Genomic DNA, 24,383 nt, shown 5'->3' with positions numbered 1-24,383 from the left:
TGAAGGGGGGTCTTCTGCCACAGCCGGGCCAATTTCACAGAAGAAGAAGGCGGTTGGGAGGGTTTGGTCAGGGGCCAGAGGGGGAACGTCTCCCTGAAGTGGTTGTCTATCACACGGACAAACTAACTGCTTCCAGTGCGTCCTCCTCCTCACACCACTGCCTCTCTCCTCCAACTCCCTGTACTACACAAAATGGCTCCCTGACCCTTGCCCTTTTATAGCCAAACCACACAGGGTCCAGTAGGGTCCAGAAAGTTCTGTAAGGCCTAATGTTAACCTATGGGGCAGTCTAGGATGTGGCAGTTGGGGACAGTTGGTGGCCACCATTTTGTGAAACTCAGTAAATCCCTGACAGGAAAGGCACCTAAACTGAGGTGACTGTTTATGAGGGAAAAAGAGCACCTATCCCCCCAGGCCAACACCATAAAAATCTAGTGGACACAAAAATAAATAAAGGCATGAGGGGCAAAAAGGGGACAACATAAATAATAAATTGGAGGGACTACGCAAAAAGTCAGACAGGTCTAACACACCTTATTTAAGTAAGTTGGCTAAGCACAGATGTAGATATCAAAACATATATCTTTTATTCTTTTTTATATATTATTCATATTCAACTTTATAATTCATCCATATCATTCAGAAAACAGTCATAAATATAGATCCATAATATACGATAGACGTAGGGATGATGGAGGCAGTGCGGCAGGTGTCAACTACGCGCGTTTCGGCATACGTGACTTCATCAGGTAGCCGTCTATTGCACTAAAACAAACATACAATCAAAAGAACATAATAATCCTTGATTAATTTTTAGGTGGTTACATATCACTTAATATATACTTTAGAAATCTTTACACTGTAACGTATTCTCTTTCAGTGTTTACTGTCAGTGTTGGGGTTCATATTTACAATTATCAGGGCTCCAAACAGCATATCACATATTTACATATTTAGCACAAACATCCACTACTAAACTACCAAATTATTTATTTACATCATTTTGATACTTTTTTATACCCTTCCTCATTCCATTAAGAATCATAATATGAACATAGAGGGTTAAAAAAAGGTATATATCAAGAAAATAAAAAACCTGTCCACATTAGAACCACTGTAACAAAACAACCATATAGTTATATACCATTATATACATTGATGGCTAAGGTACATTGATATCCGAACCATTACGTGACAACTATAACTTTACATGTTCTTAATTTAATCGGCCGTTATTCACTGATGGTAATGGATCAAAGAGCAAATGCCATTTACCACACATGAGACAGCGATGTCAACCAACTTAAAGAGAAAGCTAGATGTAGTTGTATAAATATAAGTTCTTACTCGAATTAAAGATGCAATGTAGTCTTACCATATATTGATAGATGCTTGTATTCAATAGGGTACTGACACTTCATAGTTTATCTTGTCTAGCGCCTGGTTGATAAGGTATAATATATATTGCAGGTAGGCTAAGAACCTCACTGTAAAGAACAGGTTTACATATTAGGTAATTATGTAGTAGCCTACATCGTGGATAGAATAGTTTTGTCCATATGCAACCCTATTTAACGTTTAGATCATAAATATGACAAGCATATATAACAAAGTACATATGCTTCATGGTGCTCAAATGAATCTCAAATAGTAACGTATTTGTAGCACAACAGGATTATATCGTTTTTTAATATTTTTGAAGGTCATACACGGATTGATATGATAGATACATTGTTTCCAAAAACGGAATGTTTCAATTTCAACATTAAACAAACACTCCGATTCGAATCAGGACACCTCTAAATACCATCGCTGAATAAGAGGAGGGTCTATCCTTAGTTTAGAGTAATTGCGACATTTATACGCTCTTGTACATACCATATAATCCTCGGTGATTAATTCCAAGGAAAGGATTTAAAGCTGCAAGTTCGACGCACAATTAAATTGTCGTACACAGTTTTGATTCGTTTGAGCAGATATATTCCTAAAGTGATAGAACAAGAGAAAAAAGCGGTCGCATTAACTATATCATATAGCTTGAAATCAAAGTGATCAGCTTTGGCTCGAGTTCGTGTACTTATACAAAAACAACGAAGTTTAAGGTTACCATCAATACTCACTGATTTAGTTGTAGATATATTAACTAGGGCCACATGATGATAGTAAGGATGATACAGGAAAGCTGCAAAGCGGCTATCAGACCAGGGAGGGTATTTGTCTGTTAAAAAGGACCAAAAGAGATTTCAACTATGTTATTTCCAAGTTGCATACCTCTATTACTTTTTATTTAGTCAATAAACAGTCTAAACAGTCTTAATAATCGACTGGTTGTATATCAACATCTTAATATTCATCCATACTCAATCCATACCTATTTATGGGATATATCGTATCTATCTCCTCTCTCCTTGTCGCGCCGTGCCTTCACTTGCAAAAGGGTTTCCAAGCATGTAACCCGAATAGACTATTTACGGCGTTTTTAAAGGAGTCAGAAACCCGCGAAAATTCAAATCGAAACAGGCTTGCTTATGCAGTCAATTGGTTGTTCGTAATACATCACACTTTCCCATAGGCTGCCATAGATGATAGTCATCGCTTATCATTGATCCAATAGGTGTTCAGACTCGTTCAAGAATAGAACGCACACGATAATAGGTTGACGCTTGTTACTATACTCAACGAAAGGCATAGACCAGTCCTAATATCACGCATAATGCGTGAACTGGATTCCATTGTATCGAGGCAGGATAAGTATGGTTAGAGAAGCAATGATGTGGCAATATTGCCACATATAATATAAAGATGTAAGATTAAAAAATATATACTACAATTGATTTTCTAAGTGGGTATCCATCATTATTCCCATGTTGGATGGCAGCACATTACTCAGTGGCTCAGACATTACCGATTTTTTTGATCTTCAATTTCTTGTACCTAAAGCTAACACTTATTTTCAATAGAACAATACTACATCAAAATCTAACTAAGTGTGTCTGAGTAACATATCACATACATTATATATACATTATCTAAAATACATTCTAGTTGCCACTAAATCCATATATATTCACAGTATTGCTACCTATCTGTGACATATTTGTGATATAAATTTATACAAAAAAGAAATTATACATCAAATTTTTACATATTTGGTCTTGAGTTATAGATTTAGTTAAATTGTGTCCTTCACCATTATAACACGAATACATTTTACACTGTTAACACTAGGGGCCAGATGTAGGTAATTCTGATGTACCTACTCTTAAACACCGAATCATACCGATTCGGTATTTAAGAGTAGGAAAATTGGAAGTAGGCAGATGTAGGTAATTTTAATTTTACAATTACCGATTCTGTAAATACCAAATCGGTATTTCCCATTGATTGTTATGGGCCTTGAAGCCCATAGGAATCAATGGGAAATACTGATTCGGTATTTACAGAATCGGTAAATACAGAATCCTGGCAGGGGGAACAGGGTGTCACTTTGACACCCTGTAGAACCCCAATTGCAGGCTTGTGTGCCATGTGGCACACATACATGCCCTAAGGGCATGTCTGTGTGTCACAAGGCATAGGTGTACATGCACAGATGTGCATGTACACTGGAATTCGGTATTTTACCACCCAATAGGTTTGGGTGGTAAATACCGACTCCTAAAGGGTCTGTGGCACTTTTTGAAGTGCCAGCTACATCTGGAATTACAGAATCGGTATATTTACCGATTCGGTAATTTACCGAATCGGTAATTTTACCGAATCAGTAAATATACCGATTCTGTAATTTTCAGCCCCCTACATAGCCAAAACCGAAATACCGGTCGGTAACGGCCGAAATTGGCCGTTACCGACCGGTATTTGGGCTCCTACATCTGGCCTTAGATCTTTTTAGCTGTCATTATTCATGTGTTTTGGTATATTATGCTGTCATATAACCTTAAACCAATATTTCATATTTTTATAAAATTGCCTGTTCCCATGGTATTTCTAAATTAAGGCCATATTTTACTGTATCCAGCCAGAAAATATAGAACACTTCACGTTTCTTTCTCAATTTGTCAGTATCGATGCCTTCCTTAGGGGTAATTTTTTCAAGGATGAACCACTTAATGTCTTCAGTGGAGTGATTACATTCCATGAAGTGTGACACCATAGGTGATGACAGTTTTTCTGTATGTATTGCAGACCTATGTTCAGTTAATCTAACGTTCAACGATCTAGATCCACATATCCCTTATTACAGGGGCATATCAATAAGTAAACAATGTTTTTTGTTTTACAGTTGTTTATGCCTCTGCTCACAATGGTTTGTCCATTGAAATGTAGTTCTTTGGTTTCAATCGCAAAAGGGCATACTACACATGTCCCGCATTTATAGTTTCCCGTTACTGGCGTCATACCTGTGAGACTACACTGAATTAATTCCTTTTTGTTGTTAGGCATACGTGATCAGACAATCAAATCTTTTAGGTTACGATTTTTTCTATAGGCAAACATCGGCCTCTGTATATATTGCTCTTTTGGATTGTTGATATTCAAAAGTTGCCAGCTTCAACAGATTATCTGTCTAATTTGTTCATTCAAAATGGAATGACATGTTACAAATACCAAATTGTCACCAAGTCAACTGCACGCAATACTTTGCTGCATTTCGTCAGTTTCCATCCCACCAATCAAAAAAGCAGTATCCCGTTTGGGCAATTTCTTCACCTTTGAAGAAATTGTACCAAATTAGCTGATTACGATACCAGATCCATAGAAATGAAAGCAAAATTCTTGCATAGAGGCTACCCCCACCGACTAGTTCGAGAAGAATATGAACGTGCTAGATTTTACGATCGGCAACATATTCTTCATGGTTCCAATAAAACTAAGAATGACAATTTGGTATTTGTAACACGTCAATCCATTTTGAATGAACAAATTAGACAGATGTAAATACATAATTTGGCAGTTTAGTAGTGGATGTTTGTGCAAAATATGTAAATATGTGATATGCTGTTTGGAGACCTGATAATTGTAAATATGAACCCCAACACTGACAGTAACGACTGAAAGAGAATAAGTTACAGTGTAAAGATTTCTAAAGTATATATTAAGTGATATGTAACCACCTAAAAATGAATCAAGTATTATTATGTTCTTTTGATTGTATGTTTGTTTTAGTGCAACAGACGGCTACCTGATGAAGGCACGTATGCCGAAACACGAGTAGTTGACACCTGCCGCACTGCCTCCATCATCCCTACGTCTATCGTATATTATGGATATATAATTATGACTGTTTTCTGAATGATATGGATGAATTATAAAGTTGAATATGAATAATATATAAAAAAGAATAAAAGATATATGTGTTGATATCTATATCTGTGTATAGACAATTTCCTTAAATAAGGTGGTTCTTCTATGTTTTTGGTTTCTCTTTCACTGTATTCTGGTGTAACAGTAAGTAGATCCAATCCTTTTAAATCAGTCCCTAGCTAAACTTTTTCTTATTGTTTAATTTCCCTATTTTTTAGCTAGATGTTAATATAGGGGTCCCTTGCTTTCTTAAAAATAAGAATAGGCAACCACATCCAATGAAGGCAGCAGACACGCAAATTAACCACTGCCTTGTGGGGATGCTGAATAAGGTGAAAAATGAAAGCTGTTTCTTGCGAAGTCTTCAACAGAATCTAAAGACAACGAAACGTTCAGATGTCTCCACTATCAACTTTCAATGCTACTTTCTGTTTCTACCATGGTATCAAAAAACAACAATAGTGGGCTCTATTGAGGGCTAGTAATTAGAATTAGAATTGGCACCCACATCCAACGAAGGCAGCAGATGTGCAAACTACCCACTGCCTTGTCCGGGAAGTAGTTACCAAAAACAACAATACCGAACTTTATTGAGGGCCTGTAATTGGAATTAGAATAATAATTAGCAACCACAACCAACGAAGGCAATAGATGTGCAAATTACCCACTGCCTTGTCGGGAAAGTAGTTACCAAAAAGAACAATACTGAACTCTATCGAGGGCCTGTAATTAGAATTACAATTGTCAACCACATCCATTGAAGGCAGGAGTTGCACAAATTATCACTGGACTTAGTTACCACAAAAACAACAATACCGGGCTCTATCTAGGGCCTGTAATTGGAATTAGAATTGACAACCACATCCAACGAAAGCAGCCGACAAGAAAATTACCCACTGCCTTCTCTGGGATGTAGTTGCCAAAAACAACAATACTGGACTCTATCGAGGGCCTGTAATTTGAATTAGAATTGGCAACCATGTCCTGCGAAGGCAGCAGACGTGTAAATTACCCACTGCCTTGTCGGGGAAGTAGTTACCAAGAAATGATCATTGCATGAAATAATAAGGTCTGCAAAATCGGGACGGATGTCTGGATGTGGACTTCATGGTGCTGTGGAAGTGCTGGCTACAGCTGGTGGAGGGTTTTCCTGCAGTCTGTTGCATACAGCTCTCGCATAATTGCGGGTATGAACATTCTTCACATGTTGTACCATACTGGCGGTTCCAAATGAATATTTTTTATTTGGATCACCTCTAGAAAGCATGGTCTCACATACGTTGCAGGTGACCTGGGCTGCATACACTCTATTTTCTAACTCTGGAATTGTAAAGAAATTCTAGATCAGAGATTTCTTCCTTTTTGGCTGTGCATCCTCAGCAAGAAATTATTTTTCTGAAGAGTATTCAGATGTATCTTCCTCCTGGCGTGCAGCCATATTAAAGATGTCTTCAAAAACACAGAAGCTTCAGAAAAGAGATAGTTGTCAGGGAAGTAGTTACCAAAAACAACAATACTGGACTCTATTGAGGGCCTTAATTGGTATTAGAATTAGAATAAGAATTGGCAAGCACATCCAACGAAGGCAGCAGACGCGCAAAATACCCACTGCCTTGTCAGGCACGTAGTTACCAAAATTAACAATACTGGACTCTATCGACGGCCTGTAATTGGAATTAAAATTAGAATACGATTTGCCAATCACATCCAACAAAGGCAGTAGACGCGCAAATTACCCACTGCCTTGTCGGGGAAGTAGTTACCATAAACAACAAAACTGAACTCTATTGAGGGCTTGGAATTAGAATTAGAAAAAGAATTGGCAACCACATACAACGAAGGCCGCAGACGCGCAAATTACCTACTGCCTTGTTGGGGACGTAGTTAGCAAAAACAACAATACTGGACTCTATCGAGGGCCTGTAATTAGAAATAGAATTGGCAAAAACGGCCAGCAAAGGCAGCAGATGCGCAAATTACCCACTGCCTTGTCGGGGACGTAGGTACCAAAAATAACAATACTGGACTCTATCGAGGGCCTGTAATTGGAATTAGAATAAGAATTGGGAACCACATCCAACAAAGACAGCAGTCGCGCAAATTACCCACTGCCTTCTCTGGGAAGTAGTTACCAAAAAATGATTATTGCATGAAATAATAAGGTCTTCAAAAATGGGATGGATATCCGGATGCAGAGTTGATGGTGCCGTGGAACTGCTGGCTACAGCTGGTGGAGGGTCTTCCCGCAGCCTATCGCATGCAGCTATTGCATAATTGCGGGGATGAAGAGTCTTCACATGTTTTACTATGCTGGCAGTTCCAAATGAATATTTTTTTGACAGTAGTTAAGATGTGCAGATAATAATGCACAAAGGCAAGCATTAAGTTTGATACCATGCTTACCTCATCAATAATGAAAAGTTTCATTTTCTTCAAGAGTCTTGAAACTTCACAAAAAGCTTCTTCAGATAGCTTGTGGTATTCTAATTTGTTTTCATGCTGTACAGGTAGCATTAGTAAACGATGTCAAGTGATTCCTTTAATGTAGTGTACTGCCAACCCAGTTGGAGCAGTGACAACACAAGTCAAATGCGACTCAGTTGTTTTCTGTAGATAACTGGTGATTACTTTAATTAATATATTAACAACAAGAGAGTAAGGATTCTCATAGGTCACTCCTATATCCCTGATAAATATACAACAACTAAAGAGGGACTCGTAGGTGCGGTGGTCAGAAATAGAACCCCAAGCTACCAGAAAAGAGGCTCAAACCAAAAGTGATGAGACGTTGTTATTGGAACTCAAAAGTGCTGCACACACAGTGGGAAAAATAACTTATTTATAAGAAGAACCCTCACTCACCCTAGTGGTGACATGCTTCATCATAGGGTTCCCACTGGAGGAGCCGGTTGTTGTAAAAAAGTTTTTTTTGGGTGTGTGTTTTGTGATAGTGGTAGTGAAAATAAAAGATACTAGCTGTGCCAGAACCAATTTTATTCAATGGTCAGCTAATATCATTAAAAACTGTGTACAGGATACTTCAGACTTAATTTTATTGACCCCTTGTATCCTCTTAAATAAAGGTTGACATATTTCAGCTGTCTAGGAATTTGATGCCGCTTTTTTCAGGACCAAAAAAGTGAAAATCCCTGGTGGTCCACGCGCGCTAAGGCGTGTCCAACCGAGTGGTTTGAGCCTCTTTTCTGGTAGGTTGGGGTTCTATTTCTGACCACAGCACCTACGAGTCACTCTTTAGTTGTTGTTGTATATTACTTTAATTAAGACACTTTTTCCTGTTCCAGCTTGTCCAGTTACGTACATTCGGATAGGTTAAAATTACGTGCATGAGCACTCCTTCTTTTCATGAAGTTATCCATGGTCAATCTGTTCTCTCACTTGGTCATATATTTGTTTTTGCTCAATATTTAGTTATTGACAAATTGACGTCAACCCCCCTCACAACCCTACAAAGCTCTACGTTTGTGCATTCTGCGATGATGCGTGGCGATTGTAACAACGACGCGAAGTGTGCTTCGATTTCATGTTGCAGCAAGATCTAGACTCACACAAATGCTTCTTCTAGATTTGGACTATAGACTTGCAGATGATAAGTGATCTAAGAATTCACACGCTCCGATTTCTTGATGAGATAACATCTTTAAACTGTAACTGTATAATTTCTTACTTAGACTCTTCTCGTGGGAAATCTCTTCCTACATTTCCTTCGATTCCGTCTTTTCTGATTTTGTTATGTAGGATGATACATATTGTGCAACAGCAATGGAATTGTCCGCAACGTATTGAATATCCATGTTAGCATTCCACATGGACAGAATAACTGGATTATAATAATCGTTTATATATTTTGACTCTTCACTTCTTCTCAAATTATAGGTATTCTTTGAACACCTTCTTGTCAAGGTATGTCAAATAACTGACATAAAACTGTTTACTCTTCCTTTGTTATTATAGGACGTGGAAAACTAAAACAACATTTGGTATAAAACTTTTCCTTTGACTTGTATTTTCGACAACAGTATTTCCCACAACGATGGCTTTGAAATTGCAAGACTTGTTGTCTTAAGTTGTTTTCTTCTGTGCTTTTGGGTATAGCACATGTAGCATATTCTTCAATAAAAGACAACACAGTATCATCCGAATCTGTTCCAAATTTGGGGGCATCTTTGATCCATATTCAAATATGTATATGAGGAGCACCTTTGCTTGATACTCCTTTCTCCAAAAGAAATCCATAACTTCTCCAAGAGGAGGATTTTTTTATTACAAAATCTATGGTTCAAAAACTTGCATACATTAACTGGATCCAAAGAACACAACTCTCCAGTTGTCTTGTATTGAATATTTTTTAGATTTGGAGATCTACTACAACTTAGTAAAAGGACAACCAGTATTTAAAACTCTTGAACATGAAGATACCAGAAAGTCTTTGAGTAGCATTGGAAATGTTAATATTTGGTCATATTTTGAATATGAGGAACTTATTACAAATATGCGACAGGCAAATGATGCTGATTATGGAACTATTCTTCAAGATAAAAAAATTGGAAAAGTGACTGAACGTGGCAAATAAGAAATTATAAAATTGGAAGCTATTGATAAAATAGAGCACGAAGGGATCACTATTATTTTGACAGAAAAGTTGAAGAGGAAATCGTTATCTAAAACTGCTGGTTTAGAAAAGAACATATATGTGTTTATAAACTGCCGGGTAATTTTACGACTTAATTTGAATGTGGAAAAAGGTTTAGTAAATGGAGCAATGGGTAAAGTTGTTGATTTCATTAATTATCTTAATAGAGATGGTATTGAATTTTTGAAAATCAAATTTAATCAAATTGAAGAAGTACAACAATTTGGTTGTTGTTCAGCTCGGTTTTTGCAAACTTCTTAAAATATCAGCTTCGGGCTGTTGACTTATGTAAGAAACTGGAAACAGTGTCAATATCTGGGACATTATTAGAGTCAGCATCTATTCTTGGAATGTTAAGCTATTGTTGCGCTCTATCGAAGGGCTTGGAATTAGAATTAGAATTAAAATAAGAATTGGCAACCACATCCAACGAAGGCAGCAGATGCACACATTACCCACTGCCTTGTCGGGGAAGTAGTTACCAAAAACAACAATACTGGTCTCTATTGAGTGCCTGTAATTGGAATTAGAATTGGCAAGCACATCCAACGAAGGCAGCAGACGCACAAATTACCCACTGCCTTGTCGGGGAAGTAGTTACCAAAAACAACAATACTGGACTCTATTGAGGACCTGTAATAGGAATTAGAATTGACAACCACCTCCAACGAAGGCAGCAGACACGCAAATTACCCAATGCCTTGTCGGGGACATAGTTACCAAAAACAGCAATACTGGACTCTATTGAGTGCCTGTAATTGGAATTAGAATTAGAATAAGAATTGGCAACCACATCCAATGAAGGCAGCAGACGTGCGAATTACCCACTGCCTTGTCGGGAACTTACCCCCAGATTCATCAAAGTTATGTTTTGTGAGTCCTTATTAGCGAATTTTAAAGATTCGCTATTAAAGACTCGCAAAACGGGATATATGTAGGAATCGCAATATTTTTTGCGATTTCTACTGATTCCTTATTTGCGATTCGCTAATTGCTAATCGCAAATAAGGAATGGCTTTCCCATTCATTCCTATGGGCCTGAAGGCCCATAGGAATGAATGGGGAGTCATTCCTTATTTGCGATTAGCAATTAGTGAATCACAAATAAGGAAGCAATTTCAAGGGTGTCAGGGTGTCCAAAGGACACCCTGTTGCACCCCTGAAATAGTAATGTTCACTGGTGTTGCGCACACACATGTCCCAAGGACATGTGTGTGTGTGTAACATACAACTCAGAAAAATGCACTAAAGTGCATATTTCTAAGTTTTTGCTATTTATCACGTAGTTTTACTTTGTGGTAAATAGCGGCTCCAGATTGCGAATTTGAAATCTTGGAATGGTTCATGGTTTGCATTTAAGGAATCGCAAACTGCGATTCCTTAAATGCAATCGCAATTATTTGCGAATTCTTAAATTGCGAGTGCATGAACCCTTGATACATCTCGGGCACGTAGTTGCCAAAAAACAACAATACTGGACACTATCAAGGGCCTGTAATTGGAATTAAAATTAACAACCATCTCCAATGGAGACAGCAGACACGCGAATTTCCCACTGCCTTGTCGGGGACGCAGTTGCAAAGAAAAACAATAATACGTGAATCTATCGAGGGCTTGTAAGTAGAATTAGCAACCACATCCAACGAAGGCAGCAGATGCACAAATTACCCTTTGCCTTGTCGGGGAAGTAGTTACCAAAAACAACAATACTGGGGTGTATAGAGGCCCTGTTATTAGAATTAGAATAAGAATTGGCAACCACATCCAACGAAGGCAGCAGACGCGCAAATTAACCACTGCCTTGTGTGGATGCTGAATAAGGTGAAAAATGAAAGCTGTTTCTTGTGAAGTCTTCAACAGAATCTAAAGACCTACAATGATGATGCGTGGCCTTTGCAACAACGACTAAAAAGCCTGCTTCGACACGTAGTGCACCCTCTTTGAATCTGTGAGTCAATGGGTGCAACAGTCTAGGTACACAATATTGAAAACTTACTGGTATGAAGTGGGAGTGCATGGGATATACTACTTTGAAAGAAAAACAGCGCACAGACACCTCCTTACAGTGGAACTTGATAACTTAAATTGGAAGAAGAATTAAAGTGGCTCTGTATATGAAGGAAGATTTGAGCAAGTTGACAACTTTCAATAAAAAATGAAGTCTGTGTCTCTTGTAGAATGTTTGGATTTCCAGCCTATTACACAGATGTGTCCAACATGGCACGTACTAGTCAATCAGCGTTGAGGAGTAGAAGTCCCCCGTTGAAGGCATACATACAAAATACATACTCTATATAACCTTGGGACGATCGACGTCCCCCTCAAGAGGATGAAACATTCAGATGTCTTCACTATCAACTTTCAATGCTACTTTCTGTGCCTACCATGGTGAAATATGAAAGAAGATTTGAGCAAGTTGACAACTTGGTAGAAGAAATAAAGTCTGTCAGCCACATGCTAGGAAGGCTGCAGAAGCGCAAACTACACACTCCAGACTCGGTGACGTAGTTACAAAAAATAACAACACAGGGCTCTTACGAGACCCTGTAATTGGAATGAGCAAGTTGACATTTCATGTTGCTTAACAACTTTGAAGAAGAATTAAAGTGGCTCTGTTAAGCTTTTCATTCTACATGAATGCTAAATAAGGTAAAAAGGAATTGTAAAGTATGAGTCCGTAGAGGGAGTCTAAGAAACATCAGCCACATGCAAGGAAGGCTGAAGAAGGGCACACTACACACTCCCGACTTGGTGTCGTAGTTACAAAAAATAAGACAGGGCTCTTACGAGGCCCTATAATTCGAATGAGCAAGTTGACATTTCCTGTCGCTTAACTTGGAAGAAGAATTAAAGTGGCTCTGTATATGAAAGAAGATTTGAGCAAGCTGACAACCTGAAACAAAAAATAAAGTATTCTCTAACGTTTGAAAAAGATGGAAGACGCCTTGGCCATCGCCAAGAAAACACCCGATTATTGTGATGCCTTTTTTATTAAAATTAGAAATTTTTAAATGTAGGTGTATGGGTGTGTGTGTGTTACAATGGAAAAGTGTTTGTAATAGTTTTATTAAAATGCATACAAAATACATACTATAGATAACCTTGGGACGATCGTACGTTCCCCTGAAGACGACGAAATGTTAAAATGTCTCCACTATCGACTTTTGATGCTACTTTCTGTGCCTACCATGGTATAAAAAATCAACAATACTGGGCTCTAAGGAGGGCCTGTAATTTGAATTAGAATTAGAATAAGAATTAGCAACCACATCCAACGAAGGCAAAAGACATGCAAATTACCCACTGCCTTGTCAGGGAAGTAGTTACCCTAAACGTATTATTGCATGAAATAATAAGGTCTGCAAAATTGGGATGGATGTCCAGATGCGGAGTTGATGGTGCTGTGGAAGTGCTGGCTACAGCTGGTGGAGGGTCTTTCCACAGCCTGTCGCATTCAGCTCTCGCTTAGTTGTGGGGATGAAGAGTTTTCACATGTAAATACAGTTGTCTAATAATGTTTGCTGGTTTGCCATTGTAGAGTTTATAGCTTCCAGTATCTCTACGTCATCCAGTGCTTCCAAAAAATCTGTATCATTGCTTTCATTTTCAAATTCACAGATGACATATACAGTACTGATGTCCTCTGAATTAGTCTCGCTGCCTGTTATAGATTGATTTTATAGTTCAATTACACTATTGCTCATTTTTAATGTCTCTTTGGTAATATTGCCATCTTTATCCATAACAAACCTGTTATGTTCTAGGTCCTAGCACAGAAACATAAAAACATCACTTTAACAGCTTTCATAGTACATAATACAAAAGGAGGTTTGCCAACTATTTTGACCCCAAAAAAATAATATGTAAATACAATTGTCTAATGACATTCTAACAGAGGAGTTTTAGCAGCTCATAAGGTTATAAATATAATTGCTTTTAAAGATATCCTGTTCTTTAGTTTTCGTAAAATTCGAAACCAGTCACTGCTTATGACTAAGGAAAATGACTCAGGCTGTTATACTAAAATGCAGTACTAAAAAATGTTGAATATGTCTATTCCCCTTACCCCATATAAAATAGTAACTGATTTGGCAGCACACAATATTAAAGGAATTACTTTACATTGTTTACTAATGCTACTAGTAGAGCATGAAAACAAGTTGGAATACTACAAGCTATCTGGAGAAGCTTGTTGTGAAGTTTCAAGAGTCTTGAAGAAGTTGAAACTTCTCATTATTGATGAGGTAAGCATGGTAACAAACTTAATGCTTGCCTTTGTGCATTTAAGAATTCAGCAAATTCTTAAAACAGAGTACGACGTGTTATTTGGAGGAAAACACGTCATAGTTTTTGATGATCTACTACAATTTATTCCTGTAAAAGGACAACCAGTAATTTTTATAAATCAAATTTGATCAAAATAAATAGCTATGACAATTTAGACTTCGGGCTGTTGACTTATGTTAGAAACTTTAAACAGGGTCAATATTTGGGACATTATTAGTGTCAGCATATATTGTTATAATGTTCAGCTATTCATCAACATGTGTCCTCCTGCCTACCCTGTCAACACCTGTGGTTGTGTCATGTTATTGTTTATTTCACATACGCATTAACAACTCTATCTTACACATACTTACTCCATTATCAAACTCGTGTGGGAATAGAAACAATGGAGTTGATGCCCACACAGAATAAAAAAGAAGAGGAGTGACCTTACTCGCAAATTGAAAGACTTCTTCAAATAAATACTACTTATGATAATCCGGATACAACAGTAGATGGCTGAAGTATGCAGAACGTGTAATTCTACAGCTGGCATGCAATCACATCTTTACTTTCTTAATACATACATTTGGTAAATTTGTAACATGAAAAAGGTAACTAAGATCTTGCATTCGTTTTGATACATTCAAGGTGGACCCATCGGCAGCATTCTAAACATTGTACCTGTTAGGAAGAATGTGAAAATTAACTTGTTATTCTATTTGCATTGTATAATGGTCAATAGCTTTATGTTATGCTAACTTAAAGTTATTTACATAGTAAACATAGTGAACTGTCCTCAGTCAGTGGCAAAGTGGTGTTGAGTACATTACTAGGAAGGGTGCATAGCCAAACCAACATGGCAGACACAAATCAGAAAAGACCCTTATCATAAAGTTTTCCGTTTATATTGCTGAAGCTTTTTGGTTGCAGACACCCCAATACTTTTCAACAGAGTCTAAATGTAAAAAAGATGTACATTAGCGTATCATAACAGCAATGCTAACCATTAAAAATGTAATTAGCTATATATTGTACATGTTTCCAAGTGTTTTCAAATGAAGGAAATGAGTCAGTCACAACTGTTTCAAAAAAATTGTAATGCTAAACAACGAACATAATTGAAAATTCACAAACAAAGTGAAAATGTCTTCCTATACTATGTTAAAATTTTAAGTTATGCCTTTTTCAAAAAAAAAACTTATATGACAAAACAAAATACCAAATAATACAATCTTCATGACATCACTACAGTATTACACCTTTTTATCATTGAAATGTTAAAGTCAAACCTTATGACTCCATTAGGTCCATTGCAATTTTCAATAGATAATTTCCAGAAATATTTCATTAATAAAAATCTGGGCAACTGACAGCTGACTTATGTAACATTGTGCAAACTGAAAAGAGAGTTATATATGTATATGTTGTATAAATGTTGAAACCTGAATTTTAATTTACATAAAAACAATTGTTCACAATAGGATGGGGGTTGAAAAACAATCATAGGTTTCAGAGCAACCGTGTTAGGACCATAATGGTGGTCAGAGAAAATCATCTGCGAATAGCAATATGCTTCACCCTCTTTGCTATTTACGAGTACTGTAAAGAAGTAAGCTAGTAAGATACAGTAATATATCTTTAACAAATTAAGATTTTAAAAACCATAAAGGAAGTATCATTACCACCATGCAAAAAACACCACAATTGTAGCTGTCTTGTTGCTTTTGGTTATATTCTATGACTAACTGCCATTGGTCATAGTCAGGATGCTTCAATTGCTGTAGGAAAACCCTTTAGAGACATACGAATGGTTATGTTAAATATTTTGCTTTTTTAATTTCATAAAGAGAAATCATATTGACAATTTTACTTTTATGGAATATAAGAAATAATAAAGAGATGACTGAGTTTTTTTTATGGAAACGTTACCTTCAATTTAGTAAAAACTCTTGATAGGTCTCAATTTTGTTACTCATTGAATCATGAACGATTATTGTCTTGGTTAAAGGTTTCAAAATCTATAAAAAACGATATAGAAATAAGATTTTTAGTATGAAGAGTTTACATTTTATGGTACAGATGTCCACTGTAACTACATTATAAAATCATTTAAAAATATTAGTCTTTAAGTTATTTGAAAAAAAAATGTAGGCACTTTAAACTATTACAACCAGTCATATTTTCCAACAATAACTTTCAAAGTGGACTGATAAATGATGAAAAACTTGCAGTTACCAATGACAACCAGAATTTGACGTGCAAAGAACAATGTCCATTTTCTCAAAAGGTACCTGTAGAGTTAAAAATACTATCATGAATAACTTTACATTACAACTCAAATGCATACATTTAGATTTACAACAATTCGAAAACGTGAATATCAATGCAATACATATTCAAAATAAACAAACTTCCCTTGAAAAACATCTTACATTTGTAAGTCTTCTAAACATTACACAATTATACTCTTAAACATTAATTAAAAGAATCACTAACTTTCAATATTCCTTTGCACCTGTAACACTGAAAAGTCACATAACAGATATAAATATTTACACGAAAAGCAGAAGATCAATATTTGCCCAGGAATATACAGGACAACACTGTTGCTGAGATTGCTGAACACTAACGTTAAAATAAAAGGTTTTCAGTACACACATTGATGACGAATTATTATTTATGGCTAGGTAACTGGAACATCATTACACCACACATCTAAATTGTGTCCCATTACTTAAAAAAAGGTACCCTTTAATAGATTACCTTTCACGCTCGATTTATAAGGCCTCAACATGTCAAGATTATATGTTCTGAAGGGCTGCACTCCCACCGCTGTGGGATGTGTCCCCCGGGCTCCGTTGGTTGTCCTTCTCCTAAGAAGGTTTCTCCAAAGTAATCAATGATATACAAACAAAGTCTCTGTGATAAAAGTCTTCGTTTTTTTTCATCTTGTTAATATCAGCTGTAGGTAAATAAGTTTTGAAATGTCGGTTCATCCATACAAAAGGTTTTTTCAAACAATTTCACATTCCCAATTCATTTCGGCAATGTGGTTGCCTTCTTCCGGGGATATCTCTATAAAGAAGGAAATTATAATGCACTCAGTATGACGAACAATGTATTATAATCAAAAAAGCAATATCTTGAAATGAAGCCATATTAGTGAATCAATATCATTACTAAACACACACATATGGGGGTATCGTTTCTGCCCTGTTAGTTAATGGTGTGTGGGAAGATGAGTCTGTGTGTTGAGAACATTTAAAAAACTCATGCTCGTGATACAAAAGAAACTCGTGCTCATGATAGTAAAAAATAATATGAACGGCAAGGTATGCTTGGACCGGTCTATCACAGGTAGATAAGGTTAATAGTTATGCCCCAGTGACAAGTTAAGTTACGGAGCACTCGCGAAAACCAACGCGTGCGCTTCAGTGATGCTCCCTTCTTACTCCAGTGACATGCTCAGGGTCTGTAAGTATGTGTAAGGGTTTGACCCAAGGGTAAAGTAGCCGAAACTAATAGTGTTAAAGCGGGCTTACCGCGGTGTATTCTGCTCCTTCACTCCATCTTGGAACCGAAAGTGAAGGGCGCGACGTCGGTAGTAGTTTTAACTTGCCGGAGCCTGGCGCGTTGCTAGGCAACGTCGGGTAAACTGTGTCCGCGGAAGGGGTTAAAGGCCCATAAAGACGAAAATGCACAATAGTTAAGGGATGAGGCACGGGTATTTAAAGGTGGTGCTAGAGGTTATACATCAATTAAAAAGGAAAATAACGGTGGTGTGTGGAATCAATGTATTCCCTTAGTGAATCAATAAAGATCCTAGAGCGTAAAAAAATTCTAAAAAAACTAAAAAACAAAACCCGCCTCCCTGCGAGGTCTAAGGCGGGAAACTAACCTGTGTGGAGAGCATGCCAGGTATATGTTGACTCATGGGTATGAATGTGTCCTGTTACAAAAATAACATAAATACATGCAAACTAATGAGGCCAAAAGCACCTATATGGCACCAATATCACACAAAAGCTTGGATACATTCGAGACCCTAGTCAGAAACGATATAACCAAAATGAATTGCAAGATGAAATCTAAACAGAAAAACTATACCAACAAAAAAATGGGCATTCTCAAGGCTATATCCCTAAACAGGGATATAACATGTGTTAAAGCAGACAAAGGAGGTGCTATCGTTATTTTGAACACCACCTACTACAATGCACAGGCATCCCTTCACCTCTCGGATGAACATACATATTTGAAACTAGAAGCTAATCCCATAACCCAGTTCAAGGAAATATTGGGTACGATTCTTCAAAAGGCTTTTGACAACGAGATCATCAATGACAAAACTAGAAGTTACCTTTCACAACCATACCCGAAAAGCCCTAAATTCTTTTTAGTTCCTAAAATTCACAAGAATCTCAAAACGCCTCCTTGCAGACCCATAGTTTCCACATCAGGAAGTATTCATGAACCTGTGGGCAAATTTTTAGACAAGTACCTGCAACCGATAGTTATGTCAAGGCAGACATACATCAAAGACACCACGGACTTCTTAAATAAGCTCAATGACATTACCCTTGAAAATCATGACACAACGCTGTATTTAGTATAACTGTGCCTGTATTTAGTATAACTGTGCCCATCTTGCTACTGTTGTTCCCCCTGTGCCTGCCCGCCCCGCTCCCCGCTTCCCGCCGCCGTTCACACACGGCCACGCCCCCTTTGCTTCGTGTCCTCCCCGCTCCCGCCTCCCAGCTGCTCCTCCCTCCCACTTAGCCATAAATGGCGACCGCGCGGCGCAGGTGAGTGTGACCTGTTCTCAGGACACCCCCGCGCCGCACGGCCAACAGCTGTGTGTGTGCCCCTGCTGCTGCTCGCAGCCTCGTTGTGCCGTCTGCCTGCCTGCCTCCCCAAGCTGTTCGCCGTATCTGCTGTTTATCTGTACTTAGTATAGTTGTGCCCATCCTGTTACTGTTGTTTCCCCTGTTGTTTTCCCTGTGCGTGCCTTCCCCAGCTGTTTGCCGTATCTGCTGTTATCTGTATTTAGTATAACTATGCCCATCTTGCTACTGTTGTTCCCCCTGTGCCTGCCTGCCCCGCTCCCCGCCGCCGTTCACACGCGGCCACGCCCCCTTTGCTTCGTGTCCTCCCCGCTCCCGCCTCCCAGCTGCTCCTCCCTCCCACTTAGTCTTAAATGGCAACCGGGTGGACGCACAGCGGTTACGTGCAGCGGGCACGCCGAGGGCGCGCCAAAGGCAAGCCCGTCTGTGCCCGTCCGTTCCTGGACCGCGCCCAGCGCCAGGACCCCTGGTGCCCGCCGATGCATGACTACTCGACGGACCTACGACGCCGCCACCCTCAACGCACTTAATGCGGGCCAGAACCCTGCCTGCTACCAAGCCACCCCGAGACGCACCCACGGACCCTTCACCTGCCAAGCCTGCCGATTCACCTGCCCCCGGACCTGCACCACCCCCGCCAAATTGAGCACCAGCAGCAACCACCTGAAGTGCATCCTGTTGAACACCCGCTCCGTCCACAGGCACGCCGTGGAACTCTGGGACCTGCTCGACGCGACAGCACCAGACGTCGCCTTCCTCACCGAAACATGGATGAACGCCTCCTCAGCACCCGACATCGCCATAGCCATCCCGGACGGTTACAAGATCACCCGGAAGGACCGTGTCAACCAGACAGGAGGAGGCATCGCCATCGTACACAAGAACACCATCCGCATCTCGACTAACTCCGACGATACCTTCGCCGCCGCCGAACACCTGCACTTCTGATACACACAGACCCCAAGACCACCCTCCGAGGCACCCTCATCTACAGATCCCCGGGACCACGCACACAATTCAGCGAAGACATTGCAGACTTCATCAGCCCGCACGCCCTGCCCTCCACCGACTACATCCTCCTAGGGGACCTCAACTTCCACCTGGAGAACAACAACGACAGAAACACCACCGCCCTGCTGGACAACCTCGCCAACCTCGGACTCAAGCAACTGGTGAACACCCCCACCCACTACGCCGGCCATACGCTTGACCCCGTCTTCTCATCCAGCAAGCACATCTCCTTCAGCCACGCCACCGGACTCCACTGAACCGACCACAGCTGCGTCCACTTCAGCTTCAGAAAGACTGCGACCCACCACCACCCGCAACAGGTTCCCCGCCGGAGCTGGAGCAAGATCACCACTGAGCAGCTCACCACCTCCCTCAGCCAGAACACACCCACCAACACAACGGACCCAAACGAAGCAGCCAGCAACCTCACCAAGTGGTTGACCGCCTGCGCCGACAACCTCGCACCACTAAAGAACCCTCCCAGCAGACCCGGCAGCAAGAAAACCCCCTGGTTCACCAACGAACTCAAGGAATCCAAGAAGAACTGCCGCACCCTTGAGAAAGCCTGGCGGCTCGACCAGACCACAGACAACAGAACCGCCCTCAAGCACGCCACCCACAAACACCACCAGCTGATCCGCGCCACCAAGAAGTCGGCACTCAAAGAACAACTGGACAACAACGCCCACGACAGCAAGGAACTTTTCAGCATCGTCAAAGAGTTCTCCAACCCCAGCGCCGGAAACACCGACATAACTCCTTAGCAAGACCTCTGCAACTCACTCGCCACGTTCTACCACTGCAAGATCGCCGACATACATAACAGCTTCGACGCACAGACCACGCACCCTACCGCCGAACCAACGCCCGCCACCACAACCCTCTGCAACTGGACCCCGGTCAACCTCGAAGACAGCAGCCGCACGATGAACTCCATCCACTCCGGATCACCAACCGACCCCTGCCCACACCACGTCTTCAACAAAGCCGACGCCATCATCGCACCCCATCTCCGGGACGTCATCAACTCCTCCTTCCGCACCGCCACCTTCCTGGAGAGCTGGAAGCACGCCGAGCTTACTGCCCTCCTGAAGAAACCAACAGCGGACCCCACCGACCTCAAGACCTACCATCCCATCTCGCTCCTTCCCTTCCCGGCCAAAGTCATTGAGAAGACCGTCAACAGACAGCTTGCCGCCTTCCTCGAGACGAATGGATCCCTCGACCCCTCGCAGTCCGGGTTTCGGGCCAACCACAGCACCGAGACCGCCCTTATCGCAGCCACCGACAACATTAGAACCCTGATCGACAACGGGGAAACCGCGGCCCTCATCCTCTTGGACCTCTCTGCGGCGTTCAACACCGTCTGCCACCGCACCCTAGTGAAGCGCCTCAGCAACATCGGAATCCGAGAGAAAGCACTGGAGTGGATCATCTCGTTCCTCGCCGGAACAACCCAGAGAGTCCGCCTCCCCCCGCTCAGATCCGAGGCCACCGAAGTCATCTGCGGCGTACCACAAGGATCTTCACTCAGTCCAACCCTCTTCAACGTCTACATGAGCCCCTTCGCAGCCATCGCACGCCAACACGACCTCAACATCATCTCCTACGCCGACGACACCCAGCTGATCCTCTCCCTCACCAACGAACCCACCACCGCCAGGGCCAACCTACACGAAGAGATGAAGGAGGTCGCCGACTGGATGAGGAACAGCCGCCTTAAACTGAACTCAGACAAGACGGAAGTCCTCATCCTGGGATCATCACCCTCCGCCTGGGATGACTCCTGGTGGCCCCCGGCCCTGGGCACCGCTCCCAAGCCAACGGACCACGCACGCAACCTGGGCTTCATCCTGGACTCCTCCCTGTCGATGACCAGACAAGTCAACGGCGTCTCATCTTCGTGCTTCAACAGCCTGCGCATGCTCCGCAAGATCTTCAGATGGATCCCCACTGAAAGCAGGAAGACCGTCACCCAGGCTCTCGTCACCAGCCGACTGGACTACGGGAACACCCTCTACGCCGGAACCACAGCCAAACTTCAAAAAAGACTCCAGTTCATCCAGAACGCCTCCGCACGACTCATCTTGGACATCCCCTGACACAGCCACATCACCGGACACCTGAGAGACCTACACTGGCTCCCCGTCAGCAAGAGAATCATGTTCAGACTCCTCACCCACGCACACAAGGCTCTCCACGACCTGGGCCCCAAGTACCTCAACGACCGCATGACCTTCTACACGCCCACCCGCTAGCTACGATCAACCAGCCACGCCCTCGCCACCATACCACGCATCCGCAGAGCCACCACCGGAGGAAGATCCTTCTCCTACCTGGCAGCCAAGACCTGGAACTGCCTCCCCACCCACCTTCGGCGAACCCAGGACCATCACTCCTTCAGGAAGCAGCTCAAGACCTGGCTGTTCGAGCAGTAGCATACCCCCCTCCCCCGGCGCCTTGAGACCCTCCCGGGTGAGTAGCGCTCTTTATAAATGCCCTGATTGATTGATTGATTGATTGTTGTACAGTGGATGCTACTTCCCTGTACACTTCTATCCCTCACTCAATGGGCATTGCAGCCATCGAGTATTGTCTGTTAAGAACGGCGTTACAGGAAGGTCTTAAAATTTTCCTTATGGAACTTCTGGAATTCAAGCTATTTTATAGCTATTTCCAATGGAACAACGAGTGGTATCAACAAAAAACGGGAATGTCGATGGGAAACTCAGCAGCTCCGGCCTATGCAAATATTTTTATGAGTAGATTCGAGGAAGTAAACATACTCAACAAACCCACTTGAAAGAATCACCTAAAAATGTTCGTAAGATTCATCGATGACATTTTTTTGCTTTGGCAAGGCTCAAGAAATTGCTTAGAAGAGGAACTAACCAAGCTTAACAGCATTGACTCACATAGACAATTTACCCATGAAATTCAAGGAGAGTCCATCACATTTTTGGATGTCAAAGTCACAAAAACACAGACAGGTTTCCAAACTGATTTATTCAGGAAAAGCACTGACAGAAATAATACGTTGCACTACACAAGTTTCCATCCACAACCCCTTAAAGAGCATTTACCGTACAGTCAACTTCTAAGAGCCAAGAGGATAGTCTCGGACCCAAAAACCTCATTAAGGCAACAACAGAACATGTCATCAAGATTTCAAGAACGTGGTTCCCTAATCATACCCTCGAGCAGGCCAAACAACGCTGTGCAGGCAAGTCACGTACTGAATTACTGGAGATTCGACAACCCACCAGCAAGGAATCTATTACAGTAGTTTCTAAATATTCCACTGCCAGTAAGACCTACAAAAGCATCATCAAAAGACATTGGGAGATCCTCAGAACTGAACAGGACTTTAACCACATTTTTGATACAGAACCTATCTTTGCCTACACTAGAGCCAAGAACCTCGGAGAACTTATTAAACATTCTGAACATAAGTCTATCCAATTCAAAGGAACCCATCCGTGCTGGAATTGCAATCATTGCCACAGCATCATTAAAGGTACTACTATCAACCATCCCATGAAGGGACACAAGATCAGGATCAGAGCTACAGCCACATGCGAGACCTCCAACGGGTGTACATGTTAAAATGCCCTTGTAGGAAAATTTACGTAGGGCAGACCGAGAGAAAAATCAAGGTTAGATGCAATGAACATAAATCGAACATCAGAACAAAACAGTTGAAATCGGCGGTAGCGCAACATTTCACAGAAGCTGAGCACAATATTAGTCAAATACGATTTTGCATTCTAGAGAACGTGGCCAAGACCGAAGGCAAAGACAATCACATCGTGCTTTTGCAAAGAGAAAACTACTGGATTTCTACCTTGACTAGCATGAAACCATACGGCCTTAATGACCGCATGGAATACAGTTGTTATCTTTGAAATGCGTCAGATCCGTTGTTCGCTCAGTGGCAAACATAATTAGTTTGCATGTATTTATGTTATTTTTGTAACAGGACACATTCATACCCATTAGTCAACATATACCCGGCATGCTCTCCACACAGGTTAGTTTCCCGCCTTAGACCTCGCAGGGAGACAGGTCTTGTTTTTTAGTTTTTTTAGACATTTTTTTACACTCTAGGATCTTTATTGATTCACTAAGGGTCTACATTGATTCCACACACCACCATTATTTTCCGTTTTAATTGATGTATAACATCTAGCACCACCTTTAAATACCCGTGCCTTATCCCTTATCTATTGTGTATTTTCGTCTTTACGGGCCTTTAACCCCTTCCGCGGACGCCGTTTACCCGACGTTGCCTAGCGAGGCGCCAG

The 24,383-nt window shown here is 40.9% G+C and overlaps 1 long non-coding RNA gene across 1 annotated transcript in view; it reads right to left on the bottom strand.

Moving 5' to 3' along the window:
- Nucleotides 1-16,259, bottom strand: part of LOC144825100 (uncharacterized) — a 68,454-nt gene extending 52,195 nt beyond the window's left edge. The window contains exons 1-4 of the long non-coding RNA XR_013609267.1: nucleotides 16,154-16,259; nucleotides 2,121-2,218; nucleotides 1,879-1,984; nucleotides 1,376-1,487 (exon numbers count right to left, since the gene is read on the bottom strand). This is a non-coding gene — a long non-coding RNA (uncharacterized LOC144825100). The remainder of the gene's footprint in view (nucleotides 1-1,375; nucleotides 1,488-1,878; nucleotides 1,985-2,120; nucleotides 2,219-16,153) is intronic.
- Between the last annotated feature and the right edge of the window lie 8,124 nt (nucleotides 16,260-24,383).

Source organism: Lissotriton helveticus, chromosome 3_1 (genome assembly GCF_964261635.1).
Source record: "Lissotriton helveticus chromosome 3_1, aLisHel1.1, whole genome shotgun sequence".
Taxonomy (NCBI): Eukaryota; Metazoa; Chordata; class Amphibia; order Caudata; family Salamandridae; genus Lissotriton; species Lissotriton helveticus.
Note: the sequence above shows the minus strand (reverse complement) of the source record. Positions and strands in the feature narration are given on the sequence as shown.